This window comes from Mauremys mutica, chromosome 8, assembly GCF_020497125.1.
Source record: "Mauremys mutica isolate MM-2020 ecotype Southern chromosome 8, ASM2049712v1, whole genome shotgun sequence".
NCBI classification, from domain to species: Eukaryota; Metazoa; Chordata; order Testudines; family Geoemydidae; genus Mauremys; species Mauremys mutica.
Window position 1 is genome coordinate 89569237 of NC_059079.1, and position 6226 is coordinate 89575462.

Sequence of the window (6226 nt, forward strand, 5' to 3'; positions counted from 1 at the left end):
TGTGAGCGGTTACACTGACCTAACGCTGGTCTGAACGTAGCTGGGGCGATGGAAGAGTCCTTCCGTCAACCTAGCTCCTGCCGCTCCGGGAGGTGGATTAATTACAGCAACAGAAAAAACCCCTTCTGTCAATGCTGGAGGTGTCCACACAACAGCTGTAGAGCCCGTAGTGCAGACACACCCTATGACAAGCAGGGGCGATGTCCTGCTTGGAGCCCTTTACCAAGCCCTTTACCCCATCATGCGCCCTAAGCAGCAGGCTCCTGGGCCACCGTCAGGGAAATGCCCCAAAGGCCCCTATACTTTCTGCCACGGCCTGTGTCTGTCGCTCTCAAACACGCCCCCCACACACACACACACTCAGACCCAACACCCACCTATGCCTCCAGTCCCTGACCACTCATCCCCAGCCCCTCGCTCTGCTGCTTCCCAGGGAAGCCAGTGGTGCATGGTGGCTGAGATTCAGGGCTATTCTTAGCCTGTCACTTGTATCCCCTGACAGACAGTAACAGGAACCGGGAGCCCCTCCCATTCTGCTTCCCTTCAGCTGCTTCCCAGGTCACAACAACTATCAGATCCGCTCTGGGCCGGGAAGGGCCATTGAATGGGGAATTTCGTGCTGCGGGGCAGGCAGGTGCTGCGAGCACCGAGACGCATGGGCACTGGGTTGTGCTGGGCGGGTGCACCAAGGGGCCTGCATGCACCATGTATTCCTGGGGGTGGAAGCATGGAGGGGCCCACTGGGGCAGGAAGCACCGAGATAGCCCAGCAGGGGTCACCCGGCTAGCCCACGCTCCAGCCCCGTGCTGTGAGCCCTGCAAAGCTAACTCTTTATGCGCCAACTAGGCCCGGGGCCCGACGGTGAAGGAAACCTGCCAGGCGGTGCCCAGAGCAGCTGGCAGTGCTCATGGAGAGGGCAGGTTCCCCTCCCCCGAGTGGGGCCGGCGGCTGGCTGGGATCCGCTTGGCGGTGATGGCTGATACGGTACTCATGGGGCACCCCATCCCTGCCAAGCAGTGCAACCCACCGCGCTGCTCGCCCTGCAGCAGCCTGGAAGGGGGAGGGCAGGGAGGGGAGGCACTGACCATCACCTAGGTGGAGCGAACGAGCCATGGGCAAGGCCCGGCGGCCAAGGGCTGTGTCCGGGAAGGGGCTGGCCAGCTGGCGCTAGCCCTGGGTATGCGCCTGAGCATGGGCCCCGGGAATCAGCGCAGCTGGTGCAGGGCGATGCCTGGCTCTGAGGGCCTTGCTGAGGAAGCGTTTCCTGGCCATGAATCACCTGGAAATGCTCCCTGGGCACCGCCCCGTCCCCAGTGAGTCAGGGATCAGCCTGGTGGGCGTAAGGAGATTGGGGAGCCTCGTTCAGTCTTGCTGCCCCCCTCTGGTGGGGGAAGGCAGGCAGCATGAGGCACTAGGCCTTCTGCAGCACCCATGGCCAGCTGGGGTGGGGGGGGGTGGCCAGACAGCACTGGGACCCCCTTCCCATACACTAACCCAGAACCTCTCTGCTCCCTCCCCCCCCCCCCCCCCCGCGGGGGGCCCCAGCTGGAGAAACACCATTGCAAGGTAGCTGAGGTGCCCCAAAAATCCTGCACCCGTGACATCTTCCTGGGGTAATGTCGGGCTGAGCTTCAAGGGGTCATGGCCTGGAGCAGAGACCCTGGGGCTAGGCAAGGGCCTGGGGACTGTGGGTAAAAGACACGGTGGGGCTGGTTTTTGACAGCAAACAGGGCCCTCAAGGGTTTTTAATACTAGTGAGCTAGTTCCTATGCAATCAGCGCAGCATCCGTCTAGCTAGCTACCCACCCTTCGGCATGGCGAGGTTTAGTCCGGCCCAGTGTTCGTTGTCCAGGTGTAAAGAGCCAGCTGGCAAAGCCTATGCCCGTGTGGGAGACCCCAGGGCTCAGCTGCCTGTGCTTGTTGCCTGATGCTGGCAGGGAGTCTGGCTTGGCTCGGCTCCGAGGGAGCTGGCAACAGGGATCCCTCTGTGACCATTTCCGGTACAACTTGGGGGAAAGGGGAGCTCGCTGTGCCCCGCACCCTTCACACCTGGGACTGTCCCAAGGAAATTCCCTCTGTGGCCCCTGGCCATGCTGCTGGTGCTGCAGTGCTGAGCCATGCAGGCGGAGCTGGGCTGGGCTGGGCTGGGCTCCCTGCCTGGTTCACCCATAGCTGGGGGGGGGGCTAGTGACATAGACGTGTTGCTTGCAGCTCCTCTGCGTCAGTGTGAAGCCTCAGCCTAGCCTGCTCCAGCCAATAGCTCTGGGCTGGCAGCTCCACAGCAGCGACTCCAATCCTCACCCTACAGTGCAACACAGCCCAGGGGTGAGGTGGCAGAGATTTGCTGTGTGTTACTCACTTCAATGTAGTGCAGAGTCTGCCTCTCCAGCAGCCAGGCAACAGCCGCACCAGGCCGCGGGGGTCAAGGAGCCAAGGGGAGCATGAGGATGGGGGCTCAGGAAGAGCATAGGGAGCTGGGTTAGGTGCCAGCTGGGGATGGCATCACAGAGCTTTGAAGGTGTGGATGGGAAGCCAGGGACTAGGGGATTCAGCCAGCACACGAGAAGGATCCTTGCCAGCTGTTTGGGGGGCTCTGGCGTGTTGGTTGGCAGGAATGGGGGATCCCAATGGACTTGGCAGACTGGAACATGGGTCTGCCCGGGTCACTCCTTCACCTGAAATGGCTCAGACTGACCTGTCCGTGCACCCATCCCTGAACGCTGCTGCTGCATGAGCCTTCTCCCCTTGGCAGGAATGGGCCTGGGCTGAGTGTCCCTCCTTGTCCCACTCTCCAGCATGCCTCTCCCTCCCTCCCTCAGAGCAAGTTCAGCTCAGACCAGTGGCGGCTTTTCACACAGGGTCCTGCCTTCACCCAGGCTCCTAGACATGCCAGGTGAAGCCAGGTGAGTGGCCCAAAGGACATGAGGGCCTGGGACCCCCTGGGATCTGACACTTACTGGCTGGCTGGAGATGGGGGTGGGTCTCCAGAGAGAGGGCCTGTGAGGGAGTGGTGGAGTGGAAGATGCTGCTGATGGCTGCTCATCCCAGCGCTGCGAAGCCGGTTGTTGTGCTGTCATTCGGGGGGTTATTCTGGCAGCACTTGATGGCTTTTCCTTATTAGAGGGAGAACATGAGTGCTGGGGAGCTGGGTCCAGGAGTAACCACAGACTAGGGGGCTGTGCAGGGGAGATCAGGGTTGTTCAGTGGGAGCTCAGCAAGCACCTTTGGTACGTGTGTCACATGCACCAGCATATTTGCATGCAATGAGGCCCTTCAAGCCGGACCTTCAGCCCACTCCCACCCCAAGGCTATTCCCATCCTGAGCGCCCCACAAAACTCTGCTAAGCTCCTAGGCCTGATCACATACCCCACACCCTGCTATCTCCATCCTGAGTCACCCCACTCTGCTACTGCCCCTCAGTTTTAGGCTTATCCTGGACTGTGAGCCTGACCTGCAGCGCCATCTGCTGGTCGTGTGTCTGCCCTTACACAGCTCTCGCGGGGTGTCAGGCTCCTGGTACTCTGCAGAGCAGAGATGAGTGTGGATGCGGGCACCTCTCAATCCATATCATTTTCTGAGGAAAGCAGGGTTTGAATTCACGTCACCTGTTCCTCTCATTGACCTCACCCTCAGCAGCAGGCGCCCAATTGCACAGGCTGTGTGGCGATCGCACTCCCTCGCTAAAAATGACCGAACGTGGCTTTTGAGTGCAGTATCCCAGACCCTTCAGGGCTAGACATTAGGATGGGGTGTCCTGCTTGGAATCAGGCGAAAGCACCTGTCTCTAGCCCTGGAAGGTTAGTAGGCCTTGAGCCCATCACTGTGGCAGGACTCACTATTGCCCATCCTGGACCTCAGGCCTGCGGAGTTTTGTTGGGAAAGCAGGAAACTTTTTCATCTGACAGGTGGCAGCTGTTTGATGAGGCCTGGGCTGTCGGAGTAGCCCCAGGGCAGGCAGCTTAGTGGGCAGACTGCAGAAGAGGCGCATCATAAGTGTGATTGGGCACCCCACATCCTCGCTGTCCCTGCACCACACCTGACCCCCTGCACTGCTGTGAGGCTCACTGAGCCGCCATCACTGGCAGGCGGCATCACGTGCTGGGTGCCTTATGGCCTAGACAAAGCCACCTCGAGCCAGAAGGTGGCGCTCGTGGCTCAGTCTTTGCACCGCTCCGCCGCAGTCGGCAGGTTTGCACTGGGCTGTTGCCAGCAGGCTGCATGTCCGAGGGGTGGGAGTGGCAGGGTGGGCATGATGGCTAAAGTAGGCCAGAGCGCTGGGCCCAGACTGGCAGGGCAGGGAGGGCTTGCAGCGTGATGCCCAGAGCACGCACGACCTTTGCGCTGGAGCGGAAAGTGGGTGCACGTGCTTGGGGCAGTCACAAGAGCTGGAGGCAGCGTGAGAGACTCACGTTCCCAGTGAAGGCCCTGGGGCGGGGAGGTGTGGGGAAAGAGACCAGCCATCCCACTGCGGTGGTAGGATGGCTTATGGGGAACGCTCTAATCTGGGGCATGCCACATGGGTGGGTGGAGGAGGACGTCATTAACAGGCAATCAGAGAGCTCCAGTCACGTCAAAACTAGTGATTCCCTGGGATGTGGAATTACTGAGGAATCGGCCCCATGGGCATCAGGGTCTCCCCCAGGTGTGAAGCTGACCAACGGGTGGCGTGGTGATTTCAAGCAAATGGAGAGGAGTCGCTGGGACTGAGGAGAGGCCCCCTGCCCTGGGGATTTGGGTTCTGGGGCCTATCCCAAGCTCTCGGCACAGCCTTATGGAAGGCACCTCTGTGGGGGCTTCAGTTAGTGTGATCATTTAACATGTCTGTTGGGGTAGCACCAGGAACGTAACTAGGCCAGGGCCCTATGGCACTAGGTGGTGAACAGCCCTAGAGTACGGAACCAAAGAGCTGCCTCGCTGAGCTGCTCCTTGCCGAGGAGGGGCAGAGGCTTCAGCGGGTGGATTGCCCCAGGCTGCCCTGTTTGCACTTGCTGATGGTGGGGCATGACTTCCCCTCACCCCCCCCGCCCCCCTGAGAAAACCAGCCACGGACAAGTTGCATGATGAGCCCAGATCTTTATTTACACAGCAGCGGCCAAGTAACACACCCAGGACCCCGGGGAGGCCTTTACTCACACGAACTCACCCCACAGCCATGATGGCAGCACACTAGGGAGTGGGGCGGCCCCCAGCTCTGAGCTAATAAAGGAGGAGGCTCTGTTCCTGCAGGATCCCAGCACACAGGGCAGCTCCTGGGCCTGTTGGTGGTCCCCCTAGATTTCTTTGCACTGTGCTGAGTTGTGGTCTGGGGGATGCAATAGCTTCTGTGCACTTGGCTGGGCTTGGGCCTTGTTTGGCAGAGCTGGGGTGAGTTAAACCAGGGCTCACACCCACCCCTCACACCCAGCATGGCCATGGCATGACAGCACTGGAGAGCTCCTCCCTCCCATCCTGGGCCGGCTTTAGGTTCGAAGGAGCTGCCGCCGAAGTCCCGCTGCTGTCTTCGGCGGCAGCTCAATCGATGCTGCGGAGGATGGACCCTCTGCCGAAATGCCGCCGAAGACAGTGATGGGACTTCAGCGGCAGCTCCTTTGGGACGTTGCGGGGCCCTCTTAGGGGCGCGGGGCCTGATTCCAGGGAATCAGCTGAATCACCCTAAAACCGGCCCTGCTCCCATCCTCCAGCCTGGCATTGCCAGAAGTCAATCCCCAGACGTGCTTCCAAACCTTGTTCTCCAGCTCCGCTGACTTCTGGAGGTCTCTGCATCGGCAGGGGGGCAGGTCTTCTCCAGCTGCTGAGCCATGGCCTCAAGAACAGTATTTCCAGGAATCCCCGTCATAGTGCCTAAGGGATTCCTGGGAAAACTGGACCCTGAGGACACGGCAGGGAGAGGAAGTGTGGTTTCCGCCGTCCCCAGTACTTGAGCGTCCTTTAGCCATCCACAGCTCCAGGTGCTACCCTGAGGGAGTGCTGCACAGGTGTCCAAACCCAGCTTGTGACTCTTCTGCAGGGACGCCCTGCACTGACCCCAGTCAGCCCCTCCTCCCCCTCGCTCTCCTTCATTCCTTTAGCCAAGTTACTCCCCGCCCCTGAGGAAGATGAATCCCCCTTAACACTCCATGCATCCCCAGGGGACTTGGGGCGGGGGGTGCAGCACAAGCCCACAGGTCCTAATCACGCAGCTCCAGCCCACTATTTGGGGTGTGCCACTGCCTTATACCTCCTGCA